The sequence below is a fragment of the Protopterus annectens genome, chromosome 3.part1, assembly GCF_019279795.1.
Source record: "Protopterus annectens isolate FY-2018-M chromosome 3.part1, PAN1.0, whole genome shotgun sequence".
NCBI classification, from domain to species: Eukaryota; Metazoa; Chordata; order Ceratodontiformes; family Protopteridae; genus Protopterus; species Protopterus annectens.
This window is the reverse complement of record NC_056732.1, coordinates 1856877530-1856902956: the sequence shown is the minus strand read 5'-3', so window position 1 is coordinate 1856902956 and position 25427 is coordinate 1856877530. Positions and strand designations below refer to the sequence as shown.

General features: G+C 41.3%; 1 protein-coding gene across 1 annotated transcript in view; it reads right to left on the bottom strand.

The window, feature by feature from the left end:
* Positions 1-25427, bottom strand: part of LOC122797931 (zinc finger protein 181-like) — a 161695-nt gene that overhangs the window by 96401 nt on the left and 39867 nt on the right. The gene's annotated exons all lie outside the window — the stretch shown is intronic.

Sequence of the window (25427 nt, the reverse complement as noted above, 5' to 3'; positions counted from 1 at the left end):
TTTTTTTACACCAAACATATGAAGGTGTTATGTGCCTATCTCCTGCAGTGAGGGCAATGAAAAAGCATGCCTTCTAGGCAAATACTTGTGTTGTGCATTATGAAAGCAGAGCTGAGCACATCTGCAGAAAGGATGCAACAAAGGCTATTGAATTACATGATAACATCATTTGCTGTCAGAAGCAATCACCAACATTTTAAATAGCTTTGTTGCCTCAGGTTTGCTTCCAACCTTTCTGATTTTTCTTTGCCGACACTGAAACCACACAACTCTTTTTAACTTGCAAGATATTCTGTACTATAAGTATATAATTTTTTTATGGGCTGAGGGAAAGCATTAAACCAATGGAAGAAACATGTGCCATTTCTTAAATTAAGGAGTTGTTATTTTGAGGAGTGAAGCGGGGAATGAAGGAACCCAGTGTGGTGGCTGAGAGCAGAAAGACAGCCAACAAACAAAAGAAGCTATAATTCTCTTAAGTACTGGACAGGGGCAATTACTGGAAAATGGTGACAGAAGCAAAAGAACAGCAGAGAATGGATAATGTGCTGGGAGAGAGTACAGTGGGCTAGGGGCAGTGAGAGTGTCATGCAGATAGGACATAGGAGCAAATACGCACCCAGTAAAATAGTAGGAAAAAAGATCATCATCATCATCTTTTGGCTCACCACAGGGGTCACCACAGCGGATCATCTCTTTCCATTTCTTCCTATCCTCTGCATCTTGCTCTGTCACACCATCCACCTGCATGTCCTCTCTCACCACGTCCATAAACCTTATCTTAGGCCTTCCTCTTTTCCTCTTACCTGGCAGCTCCATCCTTAGCATCTTTTTCCCAATATACACATCATCCCTCGCAATCTTGTCTCTCTTGCTTTGTCTCCAAACTGTCCAACATGAGCTGACCCTCTAATATACTGATTCCTAATCCTATCCATCCTAGTCACACCGAATGCAAATCTTAACATCTTTAACTCTGCCACATCCAGCTCTGACTCCTGCCTTTTTGTCAATGCCACTGTCTCCAACCCATATAACATAGCTGGTCTCACTACTGTCTTGTAGACCTTCCCTTTCACTCTTACTGGTACCCGTCTGTCACAAATCACTCCTGACACTCTTCTCCACCCATTCCACCCTGCCTGTACTCTCTTCTTCACCTCTCTTCCACATTCACCATTACTCTGAACTGTTGATCCCAAGTACTTAAACTCGTCCACCTTTACCAACTCTACTCCCTGCATCCTCACCATTCCTCTATCCTCCCTCTCATTTACACACATATATTCTGTCTTAGCCCTGCTGACCTTCATTCCTCTGCTCTCTAGAGCATATCTCCACCTCTCCAGAGTCTCCTCAACCTGATTCCTACTCTCACTACAGATCACAATGTCTTCTGCAAACATCATAGTCCACAGGGCCTCCTGTCTGATCTCATCTGTCAACCTGTCCATCACCACTGCAAATAAGAAAGGACTCAGAGCTGATCCTTGATGTAATCCCACCTCCACCTTAAATGGATCTGTCACTCCCACTGCAGTCCTCACCACTGTCACACTACCCTCGTACATATCCTGTACCACTCTTATAGGTTCATAGGTTCATAGGTTCGTACTAGGCTATCTGCCCAAGGGCATTTATAAGCCTAGCCCATAGTTATTTGGCTTTCGCCACCCCTTTAGTTTGAATAAAACTATGCCTATTATTTTGCTGTGCCTCTGTCAAGCAGTGACACTGAAGTAATCCCTGGGGTATATCTTACATACTTCTCTGCCACTCCCGACTTCCTCATACAATACCACAACTCTTCTCTAGGCACCCTGTCATATGCTTTCTCCAAGTCTACAAAGACACAATGCAACTCCTTCTGACCTTCTCTGTATTTCTCCAATAACACTCTCAGAGCAAACATCGCATCTGTAGTGCTCTTTCCTGGCATGAAACCATACTGCTGATCACTAATCATCACCTCCCTTCTTAACCTAGCTTCTACTACTCTCTCCCATAACTTCAAGCTGTGACTGATCAATTTTATCCCTCTGTAGTTACTGCAGCTCTGCACATCACCCTTTTTCTTAAAGATAGGTACCAAAACACTTTTTCTCCACTCCTCAGGCATCATCTGACTTTCCAAAATTTCATTAAACAATCTAGTTAAAAATTCCACTGCCATTTCTCCTAAGCACCTCCATGCTTCCATTGGGATGTCATCTGGGCCAACAGCCTTTCCATTCTTCATCCTCTTCATAGCTGTCCTTACTTCCTCCTTGCTAATCTGTTTCACTTCCTGATTCACTATCCCCACATCATCCAACATTCTCTCTCTCTCTCTCTCATTCTCTTCATTCATCAGCCTCTCAAAATACTCTTTCCATCTACTCAACACACTCTCCTCTCTTGTGAGTACCTTTCCCTCACTATCCTTTATCACCCTTACTTGCTGCACATCTTTCCCAGCTCTGTCCCTCTGTCTAGCCAATCGGTACAGGTCCTTTTCTCCCTCTTTAGTGTCCAATCTCTCATACAACTCTCCATACGCCTTATCCTTAGCTTTCACCACCTCTCTCTTTGCCATGTGCCTCATCTCCTTATACTCATGTCTACTTTCTTCATCTCTTTGACAATCCCACTTCTTCTTCCCCAGCCTCTTCCTCTGTATACTCTCCTGTACTTCCTCATTCCACCACCAAGTCTCCTTGTCCTCCTTCCTCTGTCCAGATGTCACACCAAACACTTTTCTAGCAGTCTCCCTTACTAGTTCTGCTGTAGTTACCCAGCTATTCGGTAACTCTCCACTGCCTCCCAGTGCCTGTCTTAACTCTTCCCTAAACTCCACTTCACAATCACCCTTTTTTGACTTCCACCATTTAATCCTTGGCACTGCTTTCATACTCCTCCTCCTCTTCTTGATCACCAACGTCATCCTACAGACCACCATTCTATGCTGCTTAACTACACTTTCCCCTGCCACCACTTTACAGTCTCCAATCTCCTTCAGACTGGCCCTCCTACATAGGATATAATCCACCTGTGTGCATCTTCCTCCACTCTTGTACGTCACCCTATGCTTCTCCCTCTTCTTAAAATACGTATTCACCACAGCCATGTCCATCCTTTTCACAAAATCCACAATCATCTGACCTTCTGCATTCCTCTCCTTAACACCATACCTACCCATCACTTCCTCATCCCCTCTGTTCACTTCACCAACATGCCCATTAAAGTCCGCTCCAATCACTAGTCTCTCACCCTTGGATACACTCACCATAACTTCATCCAACTCACTCCAAAATTTCTCTTTCTCATCCATCGCACACCCAACTTGTGGAGCATATGCACTAACAACATACATCATTACACCATCAACTTCGAGCTTCATAAACATCACTCTGTCAGACACTCTCTTCATGTCTAAAACACTCTTGGCATATTGTTCCTTTAGTATAACCCCTACCCCATTTCTCCTGCCATCCACACCATGATAGAACAATTTGAACCTGTTTCCTAAACAACTGGCCTTACTTCCCTTCCATCTGGTCTCTTGCACACACAATATATCAACCTTCCTTCTCTCCATCATATCAGCTAGCTCTCTTCCTATACCAGTCATACTGCCAACATTCAAAGTTCCTACCCTCACTGCTTCACTCCTAACCTTCCTACTCTCTTCCTGCCTTCGGGCATGCCTTCGCCCTCCTCTTCTCCTTCGGCCAACAGTAGCCCAATTTCCGCCAGCACCCTGTTGGCTAACAGTACTGGTGGTAGTCGTTGTTAACCCGGGCCTCGACCGATCCGGTATGGAAATATGAAATTTTCACGCCATAAGTTATTTGGCAGAATTTTTATGCTGGATGCCCTTCCTGATGCAACCCTCCCCATTTATCCGTGCTTGGGACCAGCACAAAGAAATGCACTGGCTTGTGCATCCCCAGTGGCTGGTTATAGTAGAAAAAGGATAAAGTAAAAAAAAAAAAAAATGTGTTACATCACCCAGACAGCAATGAGTGGTAAGGGGACTGTTTCCTGTAAAAATGTCTGTGGATTCTGTCAGAAATCACTGACAGCCACCAGAACTCAATTTATCTCCTTGTCCTAATTCTGCATACTGTACATGATCATAGAATCAGAGATAGTCCAAGATTTAACAGGGCATCTTATAATAGCTAATTGAGCACAAAGGACAACACAAAACTGTACCACACAGCTCTTTGTGACATTGACCTGCTGTACAAGCACAGCTTAGAAGATCAGGATATTGTACTCATCACAAACGGTACACTATTCTAAGCATAACTCTCCTTCTCCTAACTCACCTTACATCACTACACCTCCATTACTGCTAGCCCAACAGCTATCATGATATCGCCACAGTCTATACAAAATTCACCCTTTCCTCTGCACTACAAAGGCATTCCAAACAACAATATAAAACTTAAATTTCTCCAAACAAAATATTATATAATATGCAGTTTTCTTACTTCCAAAATCTCCTAGTTTGGTGATATCCGCCCTAACCCAGGTCCTACCCTGCCCTCAATCTGCTCAGTCCTCTCAAAATCTCTAATCCTTGTAACAAGCAACTGTCATAGCATATGTAATAAAATAACAGATCTTCCTGCTTCTTCTTCTTCTTTCGGCTTTTCCTGGTTAGGGGTCGCCACAGCGGATCACCATCTGCTCATGATCGGCAGTGGCGTTTTACGGTGTCAAGTTGCCAACCCGATGCCCAACCTTCCACAGAAGGCACAAACACGCGCACACTCACGCCTAGGGCCAATTTAGTGTGTCCAATCCACCTACAGCATGTCACTGGGATGTGGCAGGAAACCAGAGCACCCGGAGGAAACCCACACGACCACAGGGAGGACATGCAGACTCCGCACAGAAGGCACCTCAGCCGAGTATCGAAACAGAAAACCTCTTGCTGTGAGGCGGCAACGCTAACCGCTGCACCACCGTGGCCACCCAGATCTTCCTGCTTCATACCCCAGATTTATTAGCTGCCACTTAAATCTGACTCAAACACAATATGAAAGACACTGAGTTTCTTCCCCCTGGATATAATATTATCAGACTAGACAGACTACAAAAGAAAGCTGTTGGTATAGCTTTACTCCACTCAAACTCTTACAATCTTACTCTGTACTCCAACATCTTACCTACATTTTCCATTGTAAAAATGATTACCTTCCTAAAAATGAATAAAGTCAAAAAATCCAAGTGTCACAGCAATTTATATTTCTCCAAGTAATAACATCCCTATACTTGAAGACTGTACTAGTTAGCCAGAACAGTATATTATTACTGCAACCATAATACTAGGTGACATGAATATAAACTGGCAGAACATAATGTCAGACATCCCCAGCCTTATCTGGTTCCACCCAACTTATCATAATTCTTACAAGATATAAAGGAAATAGCCATGGATCCATTCTGCACTGGATTCTACTATCTGACCCATGCAAATTTATGAAAGCAGGCACATTCCCAGATACCCTGATTGACACCTTCCAGCCTGTGCCTATAGAACAACATCCCTCATAACCAGAAAACATGTATATAAAAGAGTCTATAATCTCTCTCAATTTGATCAACAGGTATTCACTGGCTCATTAACCGCCATCAACTGGTCCCCACTAAAAAACCTTCCCCTAGATAATGCAGTTTGTTTACTTCAATGAAACATCCTTAAAAGTCTAGCTCCTGTCTGTACTAAAATAATCAAATCCCACCATTGGCTAACAAAACTAAGTAGACAACTCATGACCGACAGACACAGAGCATAGACAGTTTAGTAAAAGCAAAAGCATAAAACTGCAAAAAATATACAATAAAACTCTTAACGCAACTTAGAAACCAGGTTAAGAATAATGCAAGACAAAAAGAAATATTATATACTCCTTCAAACCAATCACAAACATAATCCCCAAAAGTTCTGGTCATCTATTATTTCAGGATCCCAGAAACATTCCAGCCCTTCCCAAGAATCAACCCCTCTCCAAATATTCAGTGTGTTTAAAATCAACCCCTCTCCAAACAGCATGGCTAAAATCAGTCCCTCTCCAAATAGTCAGCACATTTAAAATCAACTCCTCACCAAATAGTCAATGTATTTAAAATTAACCCCTCACCAAATAGTCAGTCTGTTTAAAAATCAGTCCCTCACCAAATAGTCAATGTATTTAAAATTAACCCCTCACCAAATAGTCAATGTATTTAAAATTAACCCCTCACCAAATAGTCAATGTATTTAAAATCAACCCCTCACCAAATAGTCAATGTATTTAAAATCAACTCCTCACCAAATAGTCAATGTATTTAAAATCAACCCCTCACCAAATAGTCAATGTATTTAAAATCAACCCCTCACCAAATAGTCAGCCTGTTTAAAAATCAGTCCCTCACCAAATAGTCAATGTATTTAAAATCAACCCCTCACCAAATAGTCAATATATTTAAAATCAACCCCTCACCAAATAGTCAGCATATTTAACAATCAGTCCCTCTCCAAATAATCAATGTATTTAAAATCAACCCCTCACCAAATAGTCAGCATGTTTAAAATCAACCCCTCACCAAATAGTCAGCCTGTTTAAAAATCAGTCCCTCTCCAAATAGTCAATGTATTTAAAATTAACCCCTCACCAAATAGTCAATATATTTAAAATCAACCCCTCACCAAATAGTCAGCATATTTAACAATCAGTCCCTCTCCAAATAATCAATGTATTTAAAATCAACCCCTCACCAAATAGTCAGCATGTTTAAAATCAACCCCTCACCAAATAGTCAGCCTGTTTAAAAATCAGTCCCTCTCCAAATAGTCAATGTATTTAAAATTAACCCCTCACCAAATAGTCAATATATTTAAAATCAACCCCTCACCAAATAGTCAGCATATTTAACAATCAGTCCCTCTCCAAATAATCAATGTATTTAAAATCAACCCCTCACCAAATAGTCAGCATGTTTAAAATAAACCCCTCACCAAATAGTCAGCCTGTTTAATACCCATTTTATTGAAAGTATTGCTAATCTAACTACAAACTATCCAAACCACATTCCTATTTCCCGGACCTCTCTTCTGACAATTTTACTAAGATACCTTATATTCCAGAAACCCCCACCAAACTCTCCACTCTTTCCCCTCAAGCCTGCCCCTAGTCTCTTTAAAGAAAAACTCGTGATGCAAGCTAAAACCCTGCCGTACTTCTGCAGATCAACTTCCAGCTGAACACCTTAGGCTTACCCTAAAAGTATTCTTATTAACAGATCCATTCAAGAATCGTATGTCCCAAACTAATGGAAAAAGTCACATGTTGTCCCACTGTGTAAAGGTGATGCAGCAGTTAATGATGTTGCCTCACAGCAACTGGTTCTCTGGTTCAATTCTTGGCCGGGGTGCTTTCTTTGTGGAATCTGCATGTCCTCCCTGCATCTGCATGGGTTTCCTCCAGGTGCTTCAGTTTCCTCCCACGTTTTAAAGACATGCATCAGGAGCGTTTCTTCCCGGAACTCCACTGGAAGTAGGCTCTGCCCTAGTCGGACTTTCCCAGCCAACAAATGTTAAATAAATAAATAAATAAATACATAAATAAAATTATTCTTATTAGTAGAGACATTTAAAATCTTATGTCCCAAGCTTAAGGAAAAAGTCACATGTTATCCTACTGCACAAAGGTGGTAACTCTACTGACTTATTCAAATTTTGTCTCATTGCTATTTGTCCCCTATTTCTAAGCTTCTTGAAAAATGTCTGCATAAACAAAATTTGATTTTATTTATTTATTTTAATTTTATTTATTTATTTTACATTTGTTGACCGGGATAGTCTAACTGGATTTATGTCCATTTTCAGTAGAGTCCCGGGGAGATAAGCTCCAGGAGATTACTAGATTACTAACATACAGGTACTAGTTGTTATACAGTTAAATGCTACAAATTTTAAACAGTTCAGGAATCTTCACAGTTTATACAAAAACTTGTTACAAGCATTAGATAAGATATTTTAGACTTTATGTACAAGACTTCATTAGTAACTAGAAAGTAATTGTTACACAAATGCATACTTCAAGTTTCAACAGTTCAGCAATGCTCACAGTTTAAACAATACTTGTTGCCTGCCGTAGGTAGGATGCGTTAGAATTATATGCAGAAGAATTTAACTAGGTATTTAAATTATCTCTATTAGGATAAGATATGTTTTTGCCAAGGATGGGCCTTGATCTAAAAAGGCACAGATAGAGCAGGAATTAGGTCTTAAGAGAGGGTATTTGGGATATAGTATGAGATTAGTCCGGATTTGTACAGGGACATAACCAATAGGTTTTAAGATACAGTTTCAGATTGTGTTTAAAAAGTGTAAATGAAAACAGTGATGTGAGTTCATGGGGGAGTTGGTTCCAATACTTTCCAACTGCATTTAAGAACAGAGCATCTCCTGCCATGTTATTAGATTTACATGTTGATACAAGTAGTTTATTAGATCAGCGTAACGTTGAAAGGTTCTTATATTGGGTAATGAGACTAGCAGGTATTGGTAGGTTGGACAAGGATTTTGTGCGCAATGGTGAGTTGTTTAAAGTGAATCTGATTCAGAAGCTCTAACCAGCCTAATTGTTTCAGATTATGGCAGTGATGGGTCCTAAAGGAGGAAGCAGTAGCAAATCTGGCAATGCTATTGTAAGCGTTGGCTAGCTTGTTAAGGTTATTTTTTGGCAAGTTAGTATATATGGAAGAAGCATAGAGAAGTGTGGAGATAAGGTGGGAGTAGGCAATAGTGGTTCTGGCTAGTGGGGAGAGAAAGGGTTTTATCCTATAGAGGGAGCCTAGTTTACTGTTGACAGTTTTTATGGTATTGTTGATATGGGTTTCAAAGTTCAGGTTGTTATCAATGGTTACCCCTAGAAGTTTAGTTGTTGGATTGCGAGATAAGAGTGTACCATTATTGAATAAGACTGAAAAGTTCATTGGGAGTGATTTATGGGTAGGAGTGAAGAGGAGGAGTTTGTTTATTTCTGGGGTTCAAGAGGAGGCAGCGTTGTAGAAATCAATTTTCTTTATTATTGAACATTGTCTGAGTTAGAGTTTGTAGCTGGGATTGAGATTTAGCTGAGCAGATTATTGTCGAATCATCTGCGTATTGTACACAGTTAGTTAAAGGAATAGCTAGGTTGAGGTCATTGATAAATATTGAGAAAAGGAGGGGGCCCAATATAGAGCCCTGAGGAACACCTAGGGTAACTGGGAGATGGGATGAGAGGTTGTTGTCCCATAGCACTGCCTGCTGTCTATTATGAGGGTAGGACTGGAACCATTTTATAGTCTTTGTGTCCAGAGAGAAGGATTTTAGAATATTGAGACGCAAGTGGTGGTTGACCATGTTGATTGCTTTTGAAAGGTTGATGAAAAGTGCTGAAGAGAGAAGATTGTTATTACGGTTTTTATTGATGCTGTCGGTGAAGGATAGGAGTGTAGTTGTTGTACTGTGGAAAGGCCTGAAGCCATGTTGAGATTTCAGTAAATTGTTCTGGAGTAGGTGGTCTAGTAACTGTCTCTGGATGCACTTTTCCATTATTTTAGCTAATGGGGAAAGTAGAGCTATGGGACGACAGCTAGAATATTCTCTGGAGTTTCCACCCTTGTATAGGGGGATAATGTAGGAGATTTTCCAGATGGTGGGAATAGTGCTTTCTTGTATGGTTCTATTTATCAGCAATGATACAGGATAAGCTATGACTTTGGCTGCCTTTTGCAGGTATTCAGCAGGTAGCTGGTCAGCTAAGGAAGTAGTAGGTTTTAGTTTACTTAAGAGGTTGCAGATGAGGGAAGTTGGGACAGGTTGCAGGTTTAGAGTTGGGAGAGAGTTAGTAGTATTGGTTGGAAGGGCAGAGCTATCGGCTGTTAGTTGATAAGCAAGTGTTTGGATGGTCTCAGTGAAGAAGGTATTAAAAGCATTAGTAGTTTGCTTTGGATTGTCGGAGTTTAATCCTATAGGGGGTGGTGTTGCAGATTGGCCTGGTTGAAGTAATCTGTTTATGCTTCCCCAGAACTTTTGTGGATTATTTTGGTTGGTCTGTTGGAGGTGAAAGTAAAAGTTTTTTTTTTTTTATCTTCGAGTATAGCTTTCTTAGTCTCATTTCTTTTTTGCCTGAAATGTTATTGGTCTACGGGGATTTTAGTTGTTCTCCATAGTGCCCAAACTTTATTTCTCTGTTGAATTTTATGTCTGGTTTTCTTTGTAAGCCATGGGACGGGTTTAGATTTAATTTTGATGGAACGCTTTGGTGCATGGTGGTTAAGGATTGTTAAGAATTTTGAGTTAAAGTAGTTTGTTGCTTCGTCAAGTGGGAGGTATTTTATAGGGGACTAATCACATTCTTTTAGTTCAGCTTGGAAGTTATTGGGGTTAAAGTTTCTTTTGCTTCTTATTATTTTATATATGGTTGGGTTGTGTGAGCTCGACCTTTGCCTGATTATGTAAGTGAAAGAATGGTCACTTACATCGTCAGGGAGGGTCCCTACATTATAGAGTTGTTGGTGATTATTTATTAGAATCCAGTCTAGGATGGATTCTTTGTTATTGGGTTTATTAAATCTGGTTCGGGAGTTAATTGTTTGTGAGAAGCCATTAAGATTAATATGGGAGGTTGGTGATTCAGTAGAGCAGTCCTTCCAGTCTATATTAAAGTCTCCAAGAATTATTGTCTCTTGGGGAATTTTTGTGAAGAGTTCAGCAAGGATACCTTCCAAAGTGGTGATATTGTTACAGGGGGCGAGTAGATACATATTATATTTAGGGATTTGCTGGGATTAAGTCGAAGTCTGGTGCTAATGATTTCTGCATTGTTTTCGGAAGAGGAACCAAGATCTAGTATAGATATTTGTAGCCCTTCTTTATAGAGGATAGCAACACCCCCTCCTTTTTTTTACTTTGCGGTCTTGTCTCGAGATGTTGAACCTAGATGGAATAATTTCAACATCTTGTGTAGTGGGTTTTAGCCATGTTCCTGTTAAACATAGTATGTCAAAGGAGTGAGCATCCAGGAAAGCATGGAGGTGGGCAATTTTATTATTTATGCTGCGAATATTGAGGTGAGCTATATAGAGTGAGTTGGGAGATTTAGATGAGATATTTGGGTAGCGGGAAGATGAATTTGTGGTTCTGTGCTTGTTTTTTTGGCCTGGCCCTGGGTTAGGATGAATGTCCCTATCTAGTAAGGAGAGGTGTAATTGTTTAAGGGATTGTGGAGGTTAAAGTGATGGTGAAGAGGTTTTTTAGGTTTTAGATAGTTGTATTCGATATCGGTCAGTCTGTGATATTATAGCTAGGTAAAGATGTTATATTTATGTGTTCTGGGGAGTTAGAGGTATAGTACTTGTTTGTGCATTAGGGAAGTTCAGCTGTAAATATTTTGACTGTTCATATGAGGTTAGCAGGTAGGCTGCTGTTAGAGAATGTAGGAGAAAGACAATGATTGGGAGCTTTAGTTGGATTTGGAAAGGTCGTGTTTGCATAGTGACTAATCAGCTTACTGGTGTTCTTTAAAGGGGAGGGGTTATACTAGGGGTGATTAGAGAGAGGTGTATGTAGAATGTTAATAAGATGACTATTGTGACTGGATTATTACCAGCTTCTTACCTGCACATAACACGGTTTGCCTTATTACCCTTCACAAATGATGTCAATGAAGTTAGGGATGCAGGCAGACTGGTCTCTGTACTTTTCCCTTACCTGTCCAAAGCCTTCGACACAGTCTCCCACCCCAAACTCTTACATCAACTGTCCGTCCTTGGCCTTTCATCTCCCAATCTTGCATGGTTCTCCAGTTACCTAGCTAACAGGCAATGAACAGTTCGATGGCATGGTGCCCTTCTCCTTAATGTGTTAAGACAATGCACTTTCTACCTGCTTCCTTTCTAATTATTATATTCCCCACTCTTTCACCTAAACCTTGCTAAGCTCTCTGTTTACGGTGTTCTCTATACCCTTTCATCTTCCTTTCCTATCAGCTCAGTGTCCGTCTTTCCCTCTATGTGCACTGCTCATAAATACTCATTAGAAGGCTGGCCTTCCTTATGTAAAATCCCAGAGTTCTCCAATGAAAAGTCCCTTCATTTATGGATTCTTGTACTTTCTATTTTTGAGTTCTGTATTTTTTATTTTTCTTGTACATATTTTTAATGTGTTTACTTGTATGTTAAAAACATATTTTTGAATTTGTTTATTTGCATGTTATTCAATGTACTGGGAGCCGTTCCCCCTGGACCTCCACTGAAAACAGGTACTTTCTGACCTAGTCGGACTTTCCCGGAAACAAATGTGAATAAATAAAATACAAAAATCAATAAATGTTATTCCCCACTCCATTAAAAGTTAAGCATACACAATTTATTTTTGTGTTTTCCAGATCACAGCTCCAACAGACATCACTATGGTAACCTAGCCTTTTGCAAATGCACTTCCCCTTCAGTACTGGGGCCCAAATGTTGTTTAAAACTAATACTTATTATGAAACCACATTTATGATGGTTTCATTTATAATAGCAGGATGGAGAGGCAGGACAATGGTAACTGACTAACAAAAAGGAATGCTACTTGAAGAGGAACTGGGATTATTTAGGATGGAAACACCATCCTTCACCTAGCAACAACTGTTCAACCCCATGGAATACTTGTGGAAGGGATTACTCAGGAAGGATATCTTGGAGGTTCAACTGACTTGAAAAGGAATACCACTACATGTCCCTCTGTACAGTCAACTATACACTGGGCAAGTCACCAAAGCCTCAGGCCCCCAACTACACATTGAGCAAATCACCAAGACCTCAGGCCCCCAACTACACATTGAGCAAGTCACATAGGCCTCAGGCCCCCAACTACATATTGAGCAAGTCACCAAGGCCTCAGGCCCCCAACTACACATTGAGCAAGTCACCAAGGCCTCAGGCCCCCAACTACACATTGAGCAAGTCACCAAGGCCTCAGGCCCCCAACTACACACTGAGCAAGTCACCAAGGCCTCAGGCCCCATACTATGGTCTTAATTACTGCATCACAATGGGGTGGCAGGACAAAAGTACAGAGAACTGTGGGTAAGTAAAGGGAGATGATGTACATCTAAAGTCACAAACTTTAGGCAGATACTCTAATCTGGTACTTAGGATGAGAATTTAGACAATGTAAGGCTGGATAGCTATTTCATTTCTGAGAGAGTCTAAATGAAATTAGTTCTATTCTAAGCAGTTTTAACTGTCTATGACTGTATTTATCTGTTGTTTCACTGTACTGTATTGTAATTTTCGGCACACTAATTATTACAGCCAAGTTCGCCAACAATCGTTTCTGCAGTTAACTCCTACTGCGCCTCTAGGTGCCAAATATCGCTTGTTCATATTTGCATTAATAATTTCAAAAACATGCTACATACAAGAAATTAGAATATTTTATCTTGAAGCACACGTGATGGCAAACACAACTGTATTGAAATTTGACCTCTGTCAATGAGTATTTGTTAGAATTTTAGGGTGACAACTTCATTTTTAAAAGGCTTAAGCCACACCTACTGGGAGTTAAAGATACACACTCAAAAGAGCTGTACTGGAGGGAATGAGTTAATTTGAAAAGGGTTTGCTCAAAGTCTGGTTCTGCAGAGCCTGGAGTCACAGGAGATGTGTAAGCAGGAAACTGGAGTCAAATTATATGGTTATATCTCAAACTGCCCAAGCCAACACAGAAACACTTTCTTCAGGTACACCTTCTCCTACAGTACTGGAGCTACAGGTGTGTGAGGAGGAAGCAGCAGTCATGTGACAATGTGATATCTTAAAATGCCTGCAGCAGCAAAGGAATGCATTCTGATGATGTACTGTCACCTAGAGTACTGGGAAGTGGAACTCCAGCCATGGTTTTCTGGACTGTTAAGAAAGTCAGGCTTCAAATCCATATGCCAGTGTTCACATCTACAACTTACACAACTTCATTTTTTTATTTACAATTAGCTGCCAGCTTCCACGATTCCCCTGCAAACAGATCCATTCATGGTTCAGTGGTATCACCACATAAGCCCCTCGGACTGTAGTGATGCAAATGTACATTTGATGCCATTTTCTCTCAACTGATCGTAATGCAGCCTATAGAGGTGAGTGTAGAAAGCCACAAACTATGAACAGTCATCTCATAGTAGCTCTGTTACCATGCTCGGAGTACAGAGGAGCAAATTGTTTATAGCTGTGAGAGCCAGCAAGTGATACAAATGGGCAGCTCTGCAGTGGTCAGAAGGCATTATTGGCATATAGCCAGAGACAATCGGATGGAGGAGGACTGGCAGAGAGACAGCAGTCTTGAGCCACACAGACAGCATGTCTAGAATTATAAGTTTTATTTTGTATTTTTCTGTCTCCTTGGACCTCATGTCACCAATTTAGCCTCAAGTTCCCCACATCCATATAGGGTCTGCCAGCCATCCTCCTTACCCCCAGACTATTCCGGCATTTGCTGGAGCCAGTCATGGATCCCAAGGGTGTCTTGGGGGATGAGCCATCTGTGCTTCCATCCAGGGGGTTCTATTTTTATGCCCTACCCAGTTTCCCTTTCCTTGCCCCCATGCTTGACTACGTCTGGCTGCAGCTCCCCTCTACGGACCATGCTGAACCTTTGGCATCATCATCATCATCATGTGCCTTCACTCCCATCCCTTCCTGCTGCTCCAAGTCACTAATCGAACCGGGGTCATCTGGGCAGTAGTTAGGGCTTTATCCCTCTACACCACCAGAGTGCTCAGTAGTAGAAGTTTTATTGTGACAGCTGCGTTGGTGCATGGACAAAACACTGCCTACCATCTAGGTGACCCAAGTCTGACTAGCATCTCAGGCATCTGTTGGAACTGGTGTTGTGACGGAGAAGAATGGTGAGGCTGAAGGCTAATTGACATTGTTTGGGGGAATGAGAGGAGCACGTGCTCATTAGAACATTCTATGTGGTAGAATCCCCAGCGGAGACTGCGGCTCATGTGGAGATAATCATCTATGATGGGGTATGGGTACTGATCATGTCACATGGAGGTCTGGCATGCATTACAAAGGCCCACTGCATCCCAACCACTTGGATGTAAATGGGAATGCAGCTGAGTTTCAGGGCAAGGAGAAACTTGAACCAATAGCTGCCTCAATGATAACGTCTCCTGGGTGTCTCTCACCCCAATAATGGGGAATGAATGGGCCACTTCATAGCCAGAAGGCAGGGAGTCAAAAAAAGAAATAATTGCGCACAACACAATGTTCATATTGTATGTACTACTTAGGCCCCTGCATTGTGGTATTTTGTAACAGAAATGCTGAAGCAGCTAAAACAAGAGGTGTGGCTTTCATCAGTGTTTTGCTTCTTGCAAATCAAGAAACCTGGGAGGGTGGGATTCATTAATTTATTTACTGAAAGTGTGATAAGAGACTTGGGGACACAGGGGGACAGTGGTCTCACCTTTGATAACCACATCGCCACAACAGTCAGGAAATCCTTCTATGTGGCACACCTCATCACTAAGGGCTTTCATCCAGAAAAAAGGAGGTCATTGTCCCACTGTACTCATCCCTCATTAGACCCATTATGGAATACAACGCCCCATTTGGTATGTACCTCTCAAGACATCTGCAACAACTGGAAAGACCGCAGAAATACTTCACTAAAAGAATCACAGGCCAAAAGCAGATGCCCTATACTGACTGCCTTAAAAAACTCCAGCTATACTCTGTCATATATCGTCTACTCAGAGGCGATCTCTGCTTAACATACAAGGCCATGTCAAACCCAGAGCTGTTGGACATGCTACACTTAAAGAAATCCCAATCCCTCAGAGCCACACACTCCAGGGATCTAAACTTTGTCATCACAATAAACAAAACATGCTGGAGGGATAGGTTCCTGACCCAGAGACTCCCCAGACTCTGGAATAGATTGCCCATACATGTCAAGCAGAGTGCCTCTTTGGCCCTCTTCAAAAGGAACCTTGACGATTGGATGGGAGAAAGGAAATTCACCCCGGGGATCACGTCAGTTGCCCTAGACAGGGGTCCAGGGAATTAAATAGTGTGGGAAGAAATAGCCAGGAAATTGTTATGGCTAGGCTTGTATAGGCCCTAGGGCTGATAACCTAGTACCAACCTATGAACCTGACTGTTTGATAATCAGGCTAGTGGAATGGACCCACTTTAGCCATGATCCTGCCCAATGGAAAAAGGCATGCATATAAAAACAAACAATAATAAAACAGGACTTAAGAAAAAACATGCACCTAAAGTTAAATGCATTTATACGTAAATGCAGAGAAATAGTACAGAAGAATCAAATACATAAATACATAAAATGAAAAACAAAGTATAAGACAGTAATATTTAAGTATCACAGAAAACAGCAGAAGCAAAAAGCATTAAATATGGAATAATCATAACTTTATACATTAAAATGTGCAATTCAGATTGCAAGTAAAAATGCACCATTTACGAAAGGAGACTAACATAATATCTAGCAAATCAAGCTGCCATGGGTGTAACTGTTTAGGTTCATAGGTTCATAGGTTCATACTAGGCTATCTGCCCGAGGGCATTTACAAGCCTAGCCCATCGTTTTGTGGCTTAAGCCACCCCTTTAGTATGGGGAACTATACCCATTATTTTGCTGTGCCTCTGTCGAGCAGTGACACTGAGGTAATCCCTGGGGTATATCTGCGATCTCCCATCCATTGGTCAAGATTTCTCTTGAACAAGGCCAGCGAGGTGCTCTGCCTCACATGTACCGGGATTTTGTTCCACAGCATAGGGAGTCTTTGGGTGATGAATCTATCCCTCCAGCACGTCCTATTAATAGCTGTGTCGAGGTTTAAGTCTCCCGCCCTTGTGGCTCTGATGGACCTAGATTTTTGAGGTGAAGCATATTCATCAAATCTGGGTTTGACATGGCCTTGTATGTTAGGCAAAGGTCACCTCTGAGCAAGCGGTGGCGACTGAATAGAGCTGGAGTTCTTTCAGTCGGGCAGCATAGGACAGATTTTTGAGACCCTTTATCCTTTTGGTGAGGAACCTTTGTGGCCTCTCCAGCTGCTGCAAGTGTCGGGTCAGATACATCCCGAATGGGGCATTGTACTCAATCATTGGTCTGATGAGTGATGAGTAAAGGGAGACTATGACCTCCCTTGATCTAGATGAGAATCCCTTCATGATAAGGTGGGCAATGTAGAAGGTCTTCCTAACTACTTTAGCTACATGGGTGTCGAATGACAGACTACTATCAACCTGGGTCCCCAAGTCCCTGATAACTTCTTCTGTACTCAGTGGATTGCCACCTATTTGGTAGCTAGGGGTAACCTTGTTTTTCCCAAAGGGTATGACTATGCATTTTTTGGCATTTAACTTCAGGCCGTGGCTCTGGCACCAGTTATCCGTTTCTGTGAGACCCTTCTGAAGGATATCTGTGTCAGATGTGTTTTCTACTATGGCCCAGTTTGCAGTCATCTGCAAACTTTGTCAGCCATAACCCTCCTGTGTTTGCTTGTACTTGGAAAAGTAGATGCCAAACAAGAGTGGGCCCAGGACTGAGCCCTGTGGGACACCACTTGTGACAGGCTTTGAGTCTGACATGGCGCCAGCAATTCTGACCCTGTGGGTTCTGTCACTCAGCCAGTTTGCAACCCATCTTGTGATGTATGGGTTAACATTTAAGCTGATGAGTTTTTCAATGATACCCGAGTGGGGTATTGTATCGAAGGCCTTAGCCAGATCGAGGTAGGCTGTATGGACTGCCTTTCCCTCGTCAATGGCTTTGGTGACTGTTTCGAAGAAGTCAACCAAGTTTAAAAGGCATGATCTGCCTTTGACAAAGCCAAACTGGGTTGGATCCAAAGTCTGCAAATTCCCTATGTCTTTATTTATGAGGTCCATTATGATCCTCTCCATGGCTTTGCAGATAAGGCTTGCAAGCTAATGGGCCGGTAATTTCCAGGGTCGGTGGAGGCACCGCCTTTGTGAAGTGGGACCACAGCTGCAGTGCGCCACTCCCTGGGTACGTATCCAGAGGTAAGACTTTGATTAAACAGCTGTCCTAGCTGTGGGTTTAATTCCTCATTGAGTTTGTGGAGCACACAGCCGGGGACACCATCAGGTCCCATGGATGCTGTGTTTTTTGCTTTGGAGAGAGCAGTTCTCACTTGGGCGCTGGAGATGTTTGGGGGGCTGCAATCGTTTGGTATAGATATCTCTCCTTCTGGGGGGGGAGAAGTTTGCACTGAACCTGTCAGCCAGTATGTTGGCAATGTCTGTAGGATCAGTAATCTTCACATCATTTTGAACTAGTTCTGAGCATATCTGGGAGTTTCCTCCTAGGTTTCTAACATAGCTAAAGAAGGCCTTATGATTGTCTTTTGAGTCTTTAGCTATTTTTCTCTCGAAATTTGCTTTGGATGATTTTATGAGAGCTCTTAGTTTTTTACTTATAGTGATCAAGGGTGTCTTACCTTTTAAGGATTTTGCTCTATCTTGTAGTAGCTTTCTCCTTTTATTGTAGAGTTTGTTTATGGCTGGGGTCCACCAGACTGGACGCTTGCCTTTGGTACTAAGAGTCTTTGTTTTGTTTGGGATTGCCTTATCCATGCAGTCCTGCAGGTGCTGGTAGAAGGTGTTTGTAAGTGATTCAGTGGCTTGAGTACTGTTTTCCACTGGCTCGGGGGCCTTAAAGGAGACCACACTAGTCTTTAGAAGTGTGAAGTCGGCTTTTGAGAAGTTCTGTACTGTGGCTTTTTTTATTTCAGGTGGCGGTGGGATGAGGACCTCCAGCGAGATTAGTTTGTGATCTGATCTCACCAGTGAGGGGTATACTTCCGGTGTTGAACATTGTGCTCCCATGTTCGTGATGATGAGATCAAGTATGTTATCTCCTCTTGTGGGGATGGTGACTAGTTGTTCCATGGCATTTGAGTTTATGAATTCCAGGAACTTTTGGGCTAGGGTGTTTGGGCTTGAGTAGTGTTCCCAGTCTATATTTGGGTAATTGAAGTCATCTAGTATGATGGTGTTTGGTGATACATTTATCCCCTCTAGTGTTTTCAGGAAGGCCATGTGAGGTTCCTGAGTTTGTGAGGGTGGCCTGTAACATGCTACAATTTGCAGAGCAGTCCTGCCTATGGTTAATTGCACCTGGATGGTCTCCGATGCATCGTGCATTGCCACCAGTCTTGAGGTGTGGGTGTCCTTGATGAATATGGATACCCCTCCTTTCTTGGTATTGTCCGGATTTTGGGGCCGGAACGCATGATATGAGGTAAAACCTGATAGCGCTGGGGTGCTCTCAGGAGCCTTGAACCAGGTTTCTGTCACAGCACAGACATCGATGTTCTCCATACTGAGAAGGGCCTCGAGTGCGTGCATTTTGAGATTTAGACTTCTGGCATTGAGCAGCATTACCCTTAGTTTTTTTCCTTTTTTGTGTTCTAGAGTGGTAGGTTTAGAATTTGAGCCTTGCCTAAAAAAGGCACTATGGGGGTAGCAAGAGCCTTTGCCAATATCCAGAATCCCAGGGGTGACAGGTGCAAGCCGTCCCTTGCGAAGCAGCGTGGCTTGTCCAGCATGTCATCCCAGGCAGACAGATACTGGATCCCCTTTGAATGACACCAGTGTTTAAGCCAATTGTTAAAGCTGATCATCTTATCTCTGTATTGTGGAATCACTCTTGGTGAAGGTAGGATACTGCTTAAGGTCAGGGTCATACCTGCCTGGGCTACATAATCAGAGAGCTCCTCGATGTCTCTTTTCATGTAGTCCAAGGAGGTACGTCTCAGGTCGTTTACACCAGCGTGGACAATGACTGAGTCATATTTGTACTTGCTGTTGAGAGACCTGAGTGCTTGCGTTATGTGGCGGATTCTAGCGCCCGACATGCAGCTTACTGTGACCTTCTCCTTACTCAGTCTGGTGAGCGGGACGTCAGTGTGTCTGACTATGGAGTCACCAATGACTAGTGTGTCTGGCATTGTGTTTGGCCTTAAGGGCTGTGACTGTTTGACACTCTGACTGTGAGGTCTATGTGTTGCAGGTGTTGTGTTCTGAGGTGGTGGTTGTTTGCAACTACAGTTTACTTATCACTGTCATAAGACATTGGAGATGGAAGAGGGACTGAAGATACCTCAAGGAGCAACGTAATAAGACTAAGAAGGAAGGATTACATGCACAGAAAGCAAGAGAATACAATTACAAGCAGTAGTACGGAAAGCAAGAAAACAGGATTACAAGCAGTAGTACGGAAAGCAAGAAAACAGGATTACAAGCAGTAGTACGGAAAGCAAGAAAACAGGATTACAAGCAGTAGTACGGAAAGCAAGAAAACAGGATTACAAGCAGTAGTACAGAAAGCAAGAAAACAGGATTACAAGCAGTAGTACAGAAAGCAAGAAAACAGGATTACAAGCAGTAGTACAAAAAGCAAGAAAACAGGATTACAAGCAGTAGTACGGAAAGCAAGAAAACAGGATTACAAGCAGTAGTACAGAAAGCATGAAAACAGGATTACAAGCAGTAGTACGGAAAGCAAGAAAACAGGATTACAAGCAGTAGTACGGAAAGCAAGAAAACAGGATGACAAGCAGTAGTACGGAAAGCAAGAAAACAGGATTACAAGTAGTAGTACGGAAAGCAAGAAAACAGGATTAAAAGCAGTAGTAGAGAAAGCAAGAAAACAGGATTACAAGCAGTAGTAGAGAAAGCAAGAAAACAGGATTACAAGCAGTAGTAGAGAGAGCAAGAAAACAGGATTGCAAGATGTAGTACAGAAAGCAGGAAAACAGGATTACAAGCAGTAGAACAGAAAGCAAGAAAACAGGAATACAAGCTGTAGTACAGAAAGCAAGAAAACAGGATTACAAGCAGTAGTACAGAAAGTAGGAAAACAGGATTACAAGCAGTAGTACAGAAAGCAAGAAAACAGGATTACAAGCAGTAGTACAAAAAGAAGAAACAGGATTACAAGCAGTAGTACAGAAAGCAGGAAAACAGGATTACAAGCAGTAATACGGAAAGCAAGAAAACAGGATTACAAACAGTAGTACAAAAAGAAGGAAAACAGGATAACAAGCAGTAGTACGGAAAGCAAGAAAACAGGATTACAAGCAGTAGTACAGAAAACAAGAAAACAGGATTACAAGCAGTAGCACAGAAAACAAGAAAACAGGATTATAAACAGTAGTAAGGAAAGCAAGAAAACAGGATTACAAGCAGTAGCACAGAAAACAAACAAACAGGATTACAAGCAGTAGTAAGGAAAGCAAGAAAACAGGATTACAAGCAGTAGTACAGAAAGCAAGAAAACAGGATTACAAGCAGTAGTAGAGAAAACAAGAAAACAGGATTAGAAGCAGTAGTACGGAAAGCAAGAAAACAGGATTACAAGCATTAGTACAGAAAGCAAGAAAACAGGATTAGAAGCAGTAGTACGGAAAGCAAGAAAACAGGATTACAAGCAGTAGTACAGAAAGCAAGAAAACAGGATTACAAGCAGTAGTACAGAAAGCAAGAAAACAGGATTGCAAGCAGTACTACGGAAAGCAAGAAAACAGGATTACAAGCAGTAGTACGGAAAGCAAGAAAACAGGATTACAAGCAGTAGTACGGAGAGCAGGAAAACAGGATTACAAGCAGTAGTAGAGAAAGCAAGAAAACAGGATTACAAGCAGTAGTATAGAAAGCAAGAAAACAGGATTACAAGCAGTAGTAGAGAAAGCAAGAAAACAGGATTACAAGCAGTAGTACAGAAAGCAAGAAAACAGGATTACAAGCAGTAGCACAGAAAACAAGAAAATAGGATTACAAGCAGTAGCACAGAAAGCAAGAAAAAAGGATTACAAGCAGTAGAACGGAAAGCAAGAAAACAGGATTACAAGCTGTAGTACGGAAAGGAAGAAAACAGGATTACAAGCAGTAGTAAGGAAAGCAAGAAAACAGGATTACAAACAGTAGTATGGAAAGCAAAAAACAGAATTACAAGCAGTAGTACAGAGAGCAGGAAAACAGGATTACAAGCAGTAGTACGGAAAGCAAGAAAACAGGATTACAAGCAGTAGTACGGAGAGCAAGAAAACAGGATTACAAGCAGTAGTACAGAAAGCAAGAAAACAGGATTACAAGCAGTAGTACTGAAAGCAAGAAAACAGGATTACAAGCAGTAGTACGTAAAGCAAGAAAACAGGATTACATGCAGTAGCACAGAAAGCAAGAAAACAGGATTACAAGCAGTAGCACAGAAAACAAGAAAACAGGATTACAAGCAGTAGCACAGAAAGCAAGAAAACAGGATTACAAGCAGCAGTACGGAAAACAAGAAAACAGGATTATAAACAGTAGTACAGAAAGCAGGAAAACAGGATTACAAGCAGTAGTACAGAAAGCAAGAAAATACAATTGCAAGCGGTAGTACGGAAAGCAAGAAAACAGGATTCCAAGCCATAGTACGGAAAGCAAGAAAACAGGATTACAGGCAGTAGTACAGAAAACAAGAAAACAGATTTACAAGCAGTATTACAGAAAGCAAGAAAACAGGATTACAAGCAGTAGTACAGAAAGCAAGAAAGCAGGATTACAAGCAGTAGTACAGAAAGCAAGAAAACAGGATTACAAGCAGTAGTACAGAAAGCAAGAAAACAGGATTACAAGCAGTAGTACGTAAAGCAAGAAAACTGGATTACAAGCAGTAGTACGGAAAGCAAGAAAACAGGATTACAAGCAGTAGTACGGAAAGCAAGAAAACAGAATTGCAAGCAGTAGTACAGAAAGCAATAATAAAAGGATTACAAGAAGTAGTACAGAAAGCAAGAAAAAAGGATTACAAGCAGTAGTACTGAAAGCAAGAAAACAGGATTACAAGCAGTAGTACATAAAGCAAGAAAACTGGATTACAAGCAGTAGCACAGAAAGCAAGAAAACAGGATTACAAGCAGTAGCACAGAAAACAAGAAAATAGGATTACAAGCAGTAGCACAGAAAGCAAGAAAACAGGATTACAAGCAGTAGAACGGAAAGCAAGAAAACAGGATTACAAGCTGTAGTACGGAAAGGAAGAAAACAGGATTACAAGCAGTAGTAAGGAAAGCAAGAAAACAGGATTACAAGCAGTAGTATGGAGAGCAAAAAACAGAATTACAAGCAGTAGTACAGAGAGCAAGAAAACAGGATTACAAGCAGTAGTACGAAAAGCAAGAAAACAGGATTACAAGCAGTAGTACGGAGAGCAAGAAAACAGGATTACAAGCAGTAGTACTGAAAGCAAGAAAACAGGATTACAAGCAGTAGTACAGAAAGCAAGAAAACAGGATTACAAGCAGTAGTACTGAAAGCAAGAAAACAGGATTACAAGCAGTAGTACGTAAAGCAAGAAAACAGGATTACAAGCAGTAGCACAGAAAGCAAGAAAACAGGATTACAAGCAGTAGCACAGAAAACAAGAAAACAGGATTACAAGCAGTAGCACAGAAAGCAAGAACACAGGATTACAAGCAGCAGTACGGAAAGCAAGAAAACAGGATTATAAACAGTAGTACAGAAAGCAGGAAAACAGGATTACAAGCAGTAGTACAGAAAGCAAGAAAATACAATTGCAAGCGGTAGTATGGAAAGCAAGAAAACAGGATTACAAGCAGTAGCACAGAAAGCAAGAAAACAGGATTACAAGCAGTAGCACAGAAAGCAAGAAAACAGGATTACAAGCAGCAGTACGGAAAGCAAGAAAACAGGATTATAAACAGTAGTACAGAAAGCAAGAAAACAGGATTACAGGCAGTAGTACAGAAAACAAGAAAACAGGATTACAAGCAGTAGTACAGAAAGCAAGAAAACAGGATTACAAGCAGTAGTACAGAAAGCAAGAAAACAGGATTACAAGCAGTAGTACGGAAAGCAAGAAAACAGAATTGCAAGCAGTAGTACAGAAAGCAATAATAAAAGGATTACAAGAAGTAGTACAGAAAGCAAGAAAAAAGGATTACAAGCAGTAGTACAGAAAGCAAAAAAACAGGATTACAAGCAGTAGTACGGAAAGCAAGAAAACAGGATTACAAGCAGTAGTAGAGAAAGCAAGAAAACAGGATTACAAGCAGTAGTAGAGAAAGCAAGAAAACAGGATTACAAGCAGCAGTACGGAAAGCAAGAAAACAGGATTATAAACAGTAGTACAGAAAGCAGGAAAACAGGATTACAAGCAGTAGTACAGAAAGCAAGAAAATACAATTGCAAGCGGTAGTATGGAAAGCAAGAAAACAGGATTACAAGCAGTAGCACAGAAAGCAAGAAACCAGGATTACAAGCAGTAGCACAGAAAGCAAGAAAACAGAATTACAAGCAGCAGTACGGAAAGCAAGAAAACAGGATTATAAACAGTAGTACAGAAAGCAAGAAAACAGGATTACAGGCAGTAGTACAGAAAACAAGAAAACAGGATTACAAGCAGTAGTACAGAAAGCAAGAAAACAGGATTACAAGCAGTAGTACAGAAAGCAAGAAAACAGGATTACAAGCAGTAGTACGGAAAGCAAGAAAACAGAATTGCAAGCAGTAGTACAGAAAGCAATAATAAAAGGATTACAAGAAGTAGTACAGAAAGCAAGAAAAAAGGATTACAAGCAGTAGTACAGAAAGCAAAAAAACAGGATTACAAGCAGTAGTACGGAAAGCAAGAAAACAGGATTACAAGCAGTAGTAGAGAAAGCAAGAAAACAGGATTACAAGCAGTAGTAGAGAAAGCAAGAAAACAGGATTACAAGCAGTAGTACGGAAAGCAAGAAAACAGAATTGCAAGCAGTAGTACAGAAAGCAATAATAAAAGGATTACAAGCAGTAGTACAGAAAGCAAAAAAACATGATTACAAGCAGTAGTACGGAAAGCAAGAAAACAGGATTACAAGCAGTAGTACGGAAAGCAAGAAAACAGGATTACAAGCAGTAGTACAGAAAACAAGAAAACAGGATTACAAGCAGTAGTACAGAAAGCAAGAAAACATTAGTTTTCTGTTTTCTTGCTTTCCGTACTACCGTTTGCAATCCTGTATAGCTGCTGAAACTCTTGCCTACCCCATTAGCATTTTAATTAACCACTCACTACTAGAACACACAGTTCCCCAAATCTGGAAACAAGCTTTTATTATACCTCTACATAAAGGTGGTAACAATAATAACATTACTAATTTCCGCCCCATAGCCATCCTGTCCCCCATCTCTAAACTCTTAGAAAAATGTGTCCAACTTCAGCTCCTTCCCCACCTCCTAGACAACCATCTTATAACTCCCACACAGCACGGGTTCAGACCCAATCATAGCACCATGACAGCCCTCCTCTCTTTCCTTGAGGTTGTAAATAAAGCCCGTGACTCTGGACAAATTGTTTCCACCTTACTTCTTGA